We start from the raw sequence: 13,792 nt of genomic DNA on the forward strand, positions 1-13,792 counted from the left end.
CTTCCCCTGCTCCCAGCATTCCCTGTCCCCATTGCCCTGCTTCATTCTCTCCCTGGAAAATATCACCATCTGAAACATTATATATTTACTTTGTGTCAGCTATCTATTGCTACAGAATGCAGCATAGCCAATAGAAAATAGAAAACCCCAGAAACATACAATAAAGGGGATGTAGAGAGCATTATTTATTAGCCTCCCCACCAATCGCTGATGATGAGGTGATTAAGATAGATATTGTCTGTGTCTTCAAAGAACTTACCTGTTTTTATGTGTAGGATGTTTTCTGAAGCCCTACATATCTTAAAAACATCCTTATTTTGTTTTCACATATAAAAGAGAATTGAATGATAATACAGTTGGTGGATAAATTGTTACTGCCCCTCCCTTGTCATTTGAAATGATCATTTAGATTTTGATGCTTTGTTGATAATTAGCCTGGATCTTTTTCCCCTTCCCCATTTCAGCCTCTGCTTTATCTCAGGAAAATTTAAGCCCTTGATTTTTCCTTCTGTTACAATTGATCAGTTTGTTTGTTCTTTTATTTTTCTTTTATTTTTTTATTCAAGTATAATTAACATACAGTTATATTAGCTTCAGGTGTAAAATATAAATGATTCAACAATTCTATGCATTTCTCAGTGCTCATGAGGATAAGTGTACTCTTAATCACCATCACCTATCTCACCCATCCCCCACCCACCTCCCGTCTGGTAACCACCAGTTTGTTCTCTGTATTTAAGTTTGGCTTTTTTGTTTGTTTCCTTTTTCTCTTTGTTTATTTATTTGTTTTCTTTCTGGGGCTCCTGGGTGGCTTGGTCGTTAAGCGTCTGCCTTCAGCTCAGGTCATGATCCCAGGGTCCTGGGATCGAAACCCACCCCCCCAATCAGGCTCTCTGCTCAGCAGGAGGCCTGCTTCTCCCCCTCCCACTCCCCCTGCTTGTGTTCCCTCTCTCACTGTCTCTCTCTTTGTCAAATAAATAAATAAAATCTTAAAAAAAAATAAAACTAAAATAAAATTTAAAAAAATATTTGTTTTCTTTCATAAATTTCACATATGAGTGAAATCATATGGTATTTGTCTTTCTCTGAGTGACTTATTTCACTTAGCATTATACCCTCTAGGTCCATCCATATTGTTGCAAATGGCAAGATTTCATTCTTTTTTATGACTGAGTCATATAATATATGTGTGTGTGTATATCACATCTTCTTCATCCATTCATCTGTTGATGGACACTTGGGCTGTTTCCATATCTTGGCTATTGTAAATAACACTGCAATAAATAGAAGAGGACATTTATCTTCTTGAGTTAGTGTTTTGCTTTTCTTTGGATAAATACCTGGTAATGGAATTACTGAATCATATGGAAATTCTATTTTTAGAAAAATTTGGAACACTTCATGAATTTGCATGTCATCCTTGTGCAAGCACCATGCTAATATTCTCTGCATTGTTCCAATTTTAGAATATGTGCTGCTGAAGCAAGCACTGCTATTTTCTTTTTAAAAATTCTTTACCCCCCAAGAAATGTTTGAGCTGCATTGTTTCCCTACATATTGGTCACATTCTCTCTTACCTTTTGTCTTTAGTCTCCCTTTCTTCTGTACTCTGGGAGAATTTCGCTTACCATCACTGATTTAATTTTCCATAGTAGTAATTCTCCTTATTACTGTATACATTTTTTTTTTTTTTTTGATCTGTTAGTCCATTATTGAAGTTTATTTTTTCCTTTGCACTGTTTTTTAAAATTTTGGACTGTTTTCTTTTCAATATAAACTGTCCCTCCTCACCCTTCTGCCAAGGCACTATATAATAACTTCCTAATTAAGCTTATACTATAATAACTTCCTAATTAAGCTTATACTAAAGGTTCTCTTTTCTTTCATGATTTTTTAAAATAAGTTCTATACAAAATTCAACAGATGTTCATAGCTGCTGGTGGTAATAGTGGTATTACTATTTTTTTATTGGTTCATTATGTTTTGGAAGAGGGAACTTTTGTGATTCAGCTTTATCATTTTCTTTTTTTTTTTTTAAAGATTTTTATTTATTTATTGAGAGAGATAGTGATAGAGCATGAGAGGGGGGAGAGTCAGAGGGAGAAGCAGACTCCCCGCTGAGCAGGGAGCCCGATACGGGACTCGATCCTGGGACTCCAGGATCATGACCTGAGCCGAAGGCAGTCGCCTAACCAACTGAGCCACCCAGGCACCCTCAGCTTTATCATTTTCAATGAGAATTCATCAAACTGTAATTTATTCTTTGGTCATTTAAATTTTATGATTACAGATTAAGTTTTGTCACTGCCAAACTATCAGTGACTTCTCATTTCACAGTAATGGAATTCAATCCAAATCTCCTTCTAAATAAATCTATAATATGGCTACACCCCAATTTACAAACTTGTTGCCTTCTCATACTCTGCACAGAGCCTGTGGTCTAACCATAAAACTATTAACTGTTACCTAAGATCATCCCATGAATTTATCCCCCTACTAGTTTGTGCAGATTATTACCCACACCTGAAATATACCACCTGTCTCTACCTCTCATCAACTTTTAAAATTGACAAACATTTATCTCAAAGATATATCCTTCAAAACCTTTTTCTGATTCTTCCACTCAAGCGTCTTTGTGCTTCTATTATGAGACTTTTCATGTGTCATATATTATGGTTGTCTGTGAAATCTATTAGCCTTACTACCACAGGAAAATTTTCTTATGGAGAAGGTTATTTGTAGATCCTATCCACCTTCAGAAAAAAAAAAAAAAAAGGTAGAATCAACACTATGATAGTTTTTCAATAAATATTTGTGGCATGTAAAAGAACTTTTTTTGTCTTCAGATATTTTAGTGACTTCCCAAGGCCTACTAAATAAAGATAAATCCTTAATATAGTATTAACTGTTCTCCCCTTCTTCTTCCCTGGTAGTCAGTGTTCAACCATGATTTACTTTTTTTTTTTATTTGCTCATTACCAATACTCAGACAAATTATGAGAAACTTGGCTGTTTCTAGAACACCCCACATTTTCCCATTTTCATGCATTTACTCATGTGTCCTTATCTTAGAACATCTTAACAGTTGAAAAAAAAAGATTCCATTATTCAATGGAAGATTAATTTAATCTTATTTTAGATTTAATATGAGATTAAATCACTCTTCATTCATGGCTTTTTTACCTCAGTCTTGAGTAATCCTTCCTTTTCAACTTCCTATGGTTTTTCATTCATAATATACATCATATTTTGAATATTACTATCAATTCAGTCTACTGTTTAATTTCTACTCTATTATAAGCATAAGTGATGGAACTGAGTTTTTTCACTTTTATAACCCTCCCAGAACACAATTCATGGTTTTGCATATATGAAAGATATCAACTGCTTTTTTAATTTATTTTGATTGTAGAAGAAATATATGAATGATGGCAAAACAATGCTATTCTAATACAAACATTCTGAATGTTAAAATTGAAATATAGTAATTAAATTAATTACCTAGAATTTTAAAAGTCTGATGGATATAATATGAACTGCACAAAAGGTGATATTTCTATAGGCTCATATACTATTCTTTCATCCTTTTAAGTAGAGAAGCTTTTAAATAGTCTATAGTACATTGCATCTGGTTAAGTGTTGCTTTATAACTGCAAAGCTCTACAGCAATGTCTTTGGAAAGCTCTAGTTCTTGTACTAACTATATCAAATAGATTCTTCTGTGTTCAGTTCAGTGCAAGATTCTAATGCTACCAATTTCCCACGGCATGGACATGGAAGAGTAGTTAAGGACATACATGCCTTTTATTAATCATCCACAGGATGAATCTTGTTAAGTTAAAACACTAATTTTTTCCATTACTAGTCTACCCTAGTTTTAACCTTTTTATCTTTCAGTGCCCAAACAATTGGAAGACAAAAACCTTCCTTCTGTCATAAAAGAACGAAAGTTCTTATCATAGCCCAGCAAGTGTAGTCTTCAAAAGGATATTATTCCCCTATTCCAGTCATCATAAACACCATAAAACTCTACGAGGGGTGTGGATTTTATATACATAAAATCCCTATATATATAAATCCATATATATAATGTATATAGAGAGATATAATAGAGTAGTAATAATAGAGACAATAAAGACATAATAGAGTAGTAATTTCCAATGATTTAATTTGTATATTTTGTTGTTGCTGATTAACCATACAAACTGCTATTTGAAGTACACAGGTATTGTGCATTTTATATTTTTGTCATTGCTATTGATTCCTCAAAGTAAACTCTCCCTATATAATAGTCCTATTCATCTTTGCATTTTCAGAACATGAGTAATATATGGTTGATAGTGTTGGAGACAGTTTTATGGAGAGTTTTATAATATATGTGAAAATCTTCACATATGCTATAGGTCATCCAGAGGAATTCTATCAACACACCTACATCATAAAGGCACCAACAAATGGTAAGTCAAAGGGAGAAGGAATTGGGAGCAGACCCACTATATTTTTGCAACAAATCTTCCTACTTTTGAACACATTTATTCTCACAAACAGAGAAACCTCAAGACTAATGAATAAGGAGTGACCAACTTCAGAAACCAGTAAAATACTGCAGAGAATTATTCTCCAGCTGCATATATTAGACATCACTTTTTGGAACTTATAAGGGGATTTTTCTAAAGGAAAATTCAGATTTAGTAAATTTGCCAAGTCAAGCTTCCATTACAATATATTTAACATTATATAGAAAACAAAAAGCCTGAAAAGTTAAAAGATAGAAAAATTTTTGTTATTAATAAAATAAAGTGTAAATAATTACTGAGAGGAAAAGAATAAATTGGAGAGAAGGTCATGATCATTGCAAACAGGACAATTTGCTCATGAGTCACACAGGTCAGAGGGACTCTGAGCTAGCTACTCATGCCCTTCTAAAACAAACAAACAATAACAAGAAAAGTGTTTGAGACTTGAAAAATAAATTATGTTCTCTAGAATACAAAAAACGTAGTTTAATTACCAAAATAATGTAAAATATGAAAGGACTACAAAAAGTAACATGATAGAAAATGCATTACTTTCATTTTTTAAGCACATCAGTATATATATATTTTTAAAGATTTATTTATTTATTTGAAAGAGAGAGCATGAGCATGGGGCAGGGCAGAGGGAGAGAAAGAATCTCCAGCAGACTCCCCACTGAGCACAGAGCCTGACACAGGGCTCCATCCCAGGACCCTGAGATCATGACCTGAGCCAAAACCAAGTCAGTCACTTAACTGACTGAGCTAGCCAGGAACCCCAAGCACGTCAGTATATTTGAAAACCAACTTTAATTTTGTTGTTCCTACTTGGAGAAAATTTCTGAATATGCAAAATGGTGGCCAAAAAGTTAATAAACTGGAATGTAATGTTACTTGTAGTCAAATGATCAGAAGCAAAATTACAAAAATAGTTTTAATATTTTCCAGCAGCAATATCCTTAATTTGTAATATAGGTTTATTTGATATGCTTAATTTGGAGGGATGCTTCCAATTGTTAGTACTTTGGGCCTATGAAGTTTTAAAAAGAGGTGGGCTGTTAGTTTTTTTCAATGTAGGTGTATACATGAACTTAATTGTTCTTCAACAATCTTTTTGTCACCACCAGTGAGCATCTACTATGCGAGAGCCACTAAACAACCAAGTAGACAGAGTGATTCAGCTACTTGCCATCAGCCATCTGTCATTGACCCCCAGGCTGGTGCATGGGTCCATGAATGCAGTTTTGGGAACAGAACTGGAGGATGTGCATAGCCCTAAGGGCCTAGTCACCAAGTCTTATCTAACTAAACTACTCTCTGATTTCACACATGTCAACAACAGAGACTAACAGCAAACTCCCAGTTCAGTTTCTCAAAGAGATCAAGGTGCCATTTGCTATTGAGTTAATTATATTGGATCCTTTCCACAAGGGAAGGGGCAGTGATTCATTTTGGCTGAAATTAATACATTCTAGGTATGGATTTGACTTTCCTTCCCACAGTTCTTCTGACAGTACAACAATCTGAGAGCTTACAGAGTATTTCATCTCTGACAAGGGGTCTTGCATAACATAACTACAGAGCAAGGAAACTTTTTTAAAAGGGAGGTATGGTGTTACATACATGAGCATGGGATCTACTTTGACCACATGCTATCTCTCCAAGAAGGTGCCATCTGAGAGAGCAATAAAACAGCCCTTGAAGACACTGCTGTTGTGCCAGGTTGGAGATTAGATTCCTTGAGAGGATCTGTTGCTATCATCAGTGGCAACTGTATGGTGCTGTGTCCCCGGAGGTAGAGTACACGGTCTGGTAGCTGAGGGTTTAAAGTGGAAGAGGTGCTGCTGACTGTTACGCCTTGTGATGTACTGTCAGTGGAGGCGGGTGCTGCTTCTCGCCCTTGCATTCTGGACTAAGAAGATTTAACGGTTCTATTTCCCAGAGGGAAATCTCTTCCATCAGTGACAGATCAAGAATTAAACTTTAGGCCATGGCTGCCACCCAGTTAATTGGACTCTGTGCCAAGGGACCAGCAGGCAAGGAAAGGAGACATTACCCTGGAAGATTATTGACTGACCATGAGGAGGAAGCCCAGCTGCTGCTCCCCAGCAGGACAGAGAGGAATACGCTTGGCATCGAGGCAGTGGTGTCCCAGGGTAGTCGTTACAAACCTCACAGCGCCTGTTGTCTGCCTCTCTTCCCAACTCCTTGTTCAGTTACGCGGTATCGAGAGCCTAAAACCAGCCATGGTTGGAATATCTCACTATAGAAATCAGAAAATGCTTTAAAGCAGGGCTTTTATTTTCTTTCTTCCAGAGAGCTAGTTGTTAAACATTTGCCAGGACATTGTTCATCTAAGTGAGCTTCAGAGCCATCTCTTGGTATTCCCTTCACCAATTCTAATTTAAATTTAAATTACTGAGTATAACGGTCAAAACATGAGAAGGGGTTGATGATCAGGCACCACAAAGATGAGTGTCCAGGTCACTCCACCAGGTAAGCCACTTAGATGGCCCTGCTGATCTAGATTAGATTCAGGGGGAATTTAGATTTGATATCAGAGGGAAAAGGTAATAATTATCTCAAAAGCAGCCAAACCAGTGAGGACTATAGGTTTTTCCACTAACTTTTTTTTAAAGTTTTTCCAGAAAAAGAGACTGCCCAAAATGCCTTGAAGATGCCTTCCCAGATGTATTGAATTTATTATACTACAAGTGGATTCAAGAAGTATAAAATGTAGGCTGTAGTGAATATTGTCATGTTCCACCTAGATTCCCCTTCAGGACTAAGGCATTCATGTCCCAGCTTCTGGGATTATTGGCTGTTGAGGGCATACAACTGAGTCCATCCATGGGAATTATTCGCGATCTAAGGTAAGCCTTCTCTCCAGGTCCATCCCACATTCAGAGACTATCATCTAACTCCAATAAGTCTTCACTGAATTTTACCATTAAAACCATCCTTTTGCCTTAAATAAAGCTTTTTTTGTTTTGTTTTTTTGGCTAGATGTTAAGCAGTGTCTATTAGGACAGAGTATGTGACTAAAAGGAGCTTCTGGATGAGATTGTAAGGTTCTGGTGAATGTGTGTGTGTGTGTGTGTGTGTGTGTGTGTGTGTGGGTGTGTGGGTGGGTGGGTGTGTGCACGCACGCGGACGTGCGCATGAGCACACATATGCATCTCAACTGCTTTTTAATAAATGGCTAAATTCATTTAAAAAATCAGTCTTCTATTTGCTTTCTTTTAATATGTTACCTGGTAGTGATATCGTAGGAGAGAAGTTATCTCTTCCTCATTTATCTTTAATTATTGAAGCTTACTGATAGCTATAAAAACTAACATAATTAGTGCAAATGCCATATTAGCTTGGTCATTTTGCCACACTTGATTTCGTCCTTGAATATACTAACTGAAATCTAAGCCCAGCAGCAAACAAGTCATAAACTGTGTTAAATCATTACCTTCACAACTGTTGTCATCCACATCCATGCAAAATGAAGATGCCCAGGCCAAGAAGGAATGCTCCTTTGAGGGAAAGAAAGGGAGATTAGTTGGCTGCATTATTTCTTTCATGATAATTACTATAAAGATCTTGCAATTAAGAAATTAATTTAATTGGCCATATGTAGAAGGTTAGGAGATGGAATGTACTGTCTGTCTTCCTTTTATCTCCTAAATAATTCGGAATCAAGGTCTATATACTATCCCTGCTAGATTTGCTACCTCAGTTACAGATCTCTTGCCAAAAGATGCTCAAAAAGAAACTGCTACATATCTATAATAATCATCATCATATAAAGGCACTGTACAATCGAATCCCATACAGAATAAAAAAAATTATGAAATGAAGCTTATTTTTAAATCACATCCCCCACTTACCTTGACAAACATTCTGCTCAGATCTTCATACTAAAACTTATTTTTTGGTTTCACTGTTTTATGGTTTAATCAAAATACTTATTAATATTTGGGGAATGATCATTGTGAAACTGTATATTGTTTAACCAAGCATAAAACAAACATGTACTAAAGATGGGGGAAAAAATAAGCAAAAACCTTGGTTCCTTACAACTACTCTTTATTTGTTGTCATAGGGAATTCTTCCATAATTCCTAGCATTACCTCTGTTTATATTAGTTTTGAGTTTAACTTTTTCAGATAGCATAAATTAACTTACTATATAGCCATCTGTGTTGGTTGTAAAGGACCCAGGAATGAAGAGACATCATCAGTTTCCTTGTTTACAGTTAGGAAAAAAATTACATGTAAAATAACATACAGAGTAAAACAATATCAATGCATATTATTTACTGCATGGTTACTTTGTCCTACTTTTCTTATGTATATTTCATATGTCGTATCAACTTAATCAGAGAAATAACAATAATTTGTATTTGGAATAAAAAGGGCTCATAGAAGTTAAGTAAATTTTTCCATCACAAAGTCAAATTTTGAATCAGATATATGATCATATTGAATTTTTTTCATCATCTTATGACTCAACAAGAAAGTGTGTATTTTTGTAACACAGTATAAAAAAGAAATATAAGGGAATTGAACTGAACATCTGCATAGTTTTTAGCATTTTTCCATATATTTACATCTTACTTATTTAAAATAATCAGAATCAAGGTTCATTATGAATAGGAATCACTATTTAAATTAAAAAATATTCATTGATGATTTGCCAATTCCAAGACATTTGGAGTTTTTTTAAAATGGAATACTTATTATTTGTAGGGTGGTGAAATTACATAGGATTTCAAATCTAGATATATATTAAAATATACGTAAAACAGCAAAAATGAAAAACTTAGTGTTTTAAAAATTCATTTAAAATAATATTTAATAATATAACTATTCGTAAACTGAGAGCATCACAGGGGAATTGAGGCATTGGCAACTAGGAAGAATTCACTGGGAGCATTGCTCACCTAACCTTTGATAAGTGAGAAGTGTGCCAGCTAAGCAAGCAGAGAGAGAAAACACCAACCAGTATAAAGAATATTTGGAAAGATGGTTTTGTAAGAAGGAATTCAGTTGGTTCAAGACACTAAAAAAGCCCCTTGTAGGGGGGAGTATAACAAGTAAAGTGTAGATGGATACACTAAGACAATCAATTGTTTCCCTAAGGTAACCTGTGATTTCTACTAAGAAGTGCATGTCGAATTGGCTCCATCTTTTAACCCAAATAAATGATAACGTGGTGACATTTTAGGCTAGTAGTTCTCATATATTAGAGGCGAAGAGTCTTCCCTGATCTCCACACACATGTAAGAATTCAGGACTCTGAACAGTAGAAAGAAAAGGCTAACTGGCTGTGGGCCTTGGGATCCAAGCAACATCAAAAAAGTGAGTTTGGGGGGGGTGGGGGTGGGCTGTGCCTCATATATCCCAGATTTGGAGCTGAAGAACCCAGCAATCTAGAAACACCAGTGAATACAGGCATAAGAAACCACTTTCCAGCAGGTTAGAATCTAATAACTGACAGATATTGGAATCCTGAGGCTGCTACAATTATAATGCAGATGGACTCCTACCCCGACATATGTCATATGACATAAGAAATGACCTGAGGCAGGGACTGACTCCACTTCAGATGGGATGAGGTTGGGTCATGGTGTTACTGATTGCAGGAGGAAGTGGGCTTGCTGACTCCCAGCCTACTGACCTGGGGGCCTGAGTGGCCACTTAACTACCCACGTGCTCTTCTCCCTGTGCAGTACTTTTTCCCTAGGACTTAAATACCACCACCACCACTTCTCTTATGACTTGCCCCAATTCTCACCTGTTCCGTTTCTTCTTTCTGACAGTCCTTCATGTCATTCCAGGGAATACAGCCCCGGGTCATTTAACTCAATTTTCCTTCCCACCTCCATTTAGCAAGGTATTCATTTAGGTCAAAACACGTGGTCAAGTTTACTCTCATTCCAAACTTACTCCATTTCTGCTATGAATATTCCAAATATATACTCGATTGCTGAGCCCTTTCCTTTTCCTTGTGTTAACTTTAAAAAATAAAACTGTCAATTATTTTACCAGCAAAAATGTGTTATTCAAGAATAACAGAGAATTGGCAAGCCTGCACAAGCAAGCTACAGCAAAACCATAGGCAAGTCCGGAAAACAAAGGATGGGAAAGTTCTTTTATACAGGAAAGGTGGGGGAGCTGTAAAGACTTTTATAAACAAAAGTCCTTGGGAATAATCTTGGAGTTTGAAATATACTTGCTTTTCATTGGCTCAGTTGTGACAGTCTTTCATTGGCTGGGCTGTTGCCAGGGGAGGAGAAAAACCTTTCTTCCTACTGCTGGGATAGTAAAGTAGCAGCTAGAATAGCGTAGTCTTGCAAAGTCCATTTCTTCTTGTTGGGTCTGCAGTTGAGGACCAGCGCTATGACGCGAGAGCTCCCCCTGCTGGCCTCCTGGCTCCATTTTAAATGAGGTTTTCTTAATTTTCCCACTTGAGACCTCTGTTGCTGTAAATGAACGAAATAGCACACTCTCAGAAATGAGACACCTTATATGTCAGACAACTATGCTTGAATTTGAAGATGAAGTTCTCGCATCAACAGCCTGCCTGCATCTGTTGAGCCGGCCGTGATGTCAGCGAAGGGTCTTTCTTAGATGGTCCAGATCACTCCATCCTTCAGAACAAGGGATGACATCTAGCTTACTCTACTCTCCTGCTATGTCACAATCACTTAGCAGCTGCATGTGCATGGACATTTTACCTTTCTGAAACTGTTTCTTTTTTGATAAAATGGTCACAATGACATTTTTTTCTCATAAATTGGTAACATTTTTGTTTAAAAATACTTTCAAAATCACCAAGATGAATTCCTCCCTCTTCAATCATTGCATCACTGTTAATTTAACCATAGCCAAAGAGCGGAGAGAGCACAGTGCCTCAGGAGGATATTACACTGGGGGAAAGTGATACAGCAAAGAGGAGGTAGGAGAGAGATTTCAGTCATGGATAAGGAACCATAAAGAAGGAATATTTAGGGCACACAAGGCACAAGATTCCCAACTAGAAAGGAGATCTAAAAGAGGTTCTGTTGTCCTAATGACATCTTCAGAGCAAGAAATGGAGACGTATCATGGGAGGCCTCAAGGGGACCCCTCCAGCATCTTTCATATTTAACATCTTTAGATTTAACATTTGTTGTTGCTTTCTCTATCTTGCTAATCTGATCTCACTTCATACCTCACAAAACATCAGAGGTAACGTCTTCTAGAAGACTGTCTTGGAATTCCCAAATTGTGCTGTGTGCCACTCCTCTTGACTCCTATATCCTCTTGACTCCATCATATTTCTAGCTATAATATATTGAAATCATCAATAAATCTGTCAGTTATTTTCACAAAAGGGACCATGTGTGTTCTTCTCTGGCCTCTAAGAGCCCCGGAGAGTGCCTTGCTGCCTGGCTCATAGTAGGTTGTTTTTAATATAAATAGAACTGAAATTAATTCCCCTAATCTTTTGTATATATTTACATGCCCAGCCTTTTGTCTTCAAGCCTCCAAATGCTACGATCTTATTATTCAAATCCTATCTCCAACTCAAGTTATATTTTTCAGATTCTTCTATCCATTTTTCAGACATTGATTCCTTTGTTAAAATTAAAAATAAAGGCCAGACTTAAGAATTCTCTGAGCAGACAAAACAGTTTAAATCATGCAAGCAAAACTAAATCTAGCTTATTTCATGCACATAGTGAAACTTAGGTTATTTCTTGTAAACACCTTTGTTAATCATAAAAGAAACTTAAGTCATCTTCCTAAAAATGGTATAAGGTAATCACTTTTAACCAATCTCCTGTCATCTGGAAACCCCAAACCATTACCTCATTTTCATTTTATAAGCCCTCCCGTAATGTCATGTACCTGAGCTCTATACCAGTTTTAAATTTGAAAGTTCCCAGTTTGTGAACTGTTCATATATGCACAATAAACTCTCACTCAATACTATTAATTCATTAGGTGGTTTTAATTTTGCTATTTCTGAATTTTTGGCAACTTTAATCAGCATATTTTTTCCCAAGGACCTTGTCCGTGGCCTTGCTTTTTGCAGACTTACCTCAGGTCTTATCTATAGGGGACCTATCTATAAGAAACTTGTTTGACCCCCAAGTAAGAAGAACTTTATCCTATTTTCCCATTGCTTTCTCCCTCCCTATTTCAATGTATTAGCTCAATTTTATCTTACAGTTCTAAGAGAAGTCTAGTTTTGTTTTAAAACTGTGAGACCACTGAAAAGGCATGAAGTTAGAAGAATTTGAATTGCATCTTAGCTCTGCCATTAACTAGCCTCTAGGCTTAACCAAGTGACATGATTTTTGTAAAATTAATTCCCCTTATATTAAAAGCATATAAACACTACCTAAATATGTTATGTTGTACTCATATTTTTATGTAATATTATATATTTAAGATTCAAAAACAATAACTAGGGCTTAAACGAGTTTATTTATTTGACACTCTTTTAAGAAGTGTGGGGATTGGAAACAATATTTAACAGAGTAAAAAGTAGTATAAAATCAAAATATGTGTTCTGCTACTATAGTAAAATATGTAACACCATCTAGTCATTCCTTGTCCCAGAAGAATGTGTAATGTATTTGTTAGAATATGCAATACAATTCTGTATGTATAGTCTATAAATTTCAAACTATAAACATGAAAAAATATATTGCAAAAAAAGATTGATTAGTAAAATGGTCTTATTTTTTATCAGTTCTTGAGGGAGAGACTATGCTTGCTGTAATATCAAACACCGATTATGATTGATAAAGCACTCACTGTGCTAATAACTTTATAGAAAGGGACTTGTCATACTATCCATTAGAATCTAAGATGCCTTCTTCACTTTCCATCTCATCTTCCCACTTCCATAATTCAATCAATTGTGTTTTCTATGATCACATATTTAACTTCCCCTGTTTATTTTAATATATATTCATAATACATAAAAATCATGCCACTAAATTGGAAACTATTCAGAATTATATAATTTATTATTAAATGATTTTTCATTATTCTTGATTTCTACAGGATATGACATGTTGCTATTGCTAGTGCTAGTATTGCTTTTTAACTAATAGTTACAGGTTTTAACTAATCTGCAACTTCACTTGGGAAAATGAAGAGAATAGTACTAGTCTATTACTTCTAAGACTAAAATATCTTGACAAGATTATTCTATTTCTTAAAAATGTAGTTCAGTGTCATAAGTATCATATCCTATACTATAATACTATAAAACACCAAGGTCAAATC

General features: G+C 35.7%; 1 non-coding gene across 1 annotated transcript; it reads right to left on the bottom strand.

Annotated features, from left to right (window-relative positions):
* Positions 1 to 1,383: 1,383 nt before the first annotated feature.
* Positions 1,384 to 1,490, bottom strand: LOC116634158. The gene has a single exon (XR_004299871.1). It is a non-coding gene; the product is annotated as a U6 spliceosomal RNA (small nuclear RNA).
* Positions 1,491 to 13,792: the final 12,302 nt, after the last annotated feature.

This window comes from Phoca vitulina, unplaced genomic scaffold (genome assembly GCF_004348235.1).
Source record: "Phoca vitulina isolate PV1807 unplaced genomic scaffold, GSC_HSeal_1.0 scaffold8, whole genome shotgun sequence".
Lineage (NCBI taxonomy): Eukaryota > Metazoa > Chordata > Mammalia > Carnivora > Phocidae > Phoca > Phoca vitulina.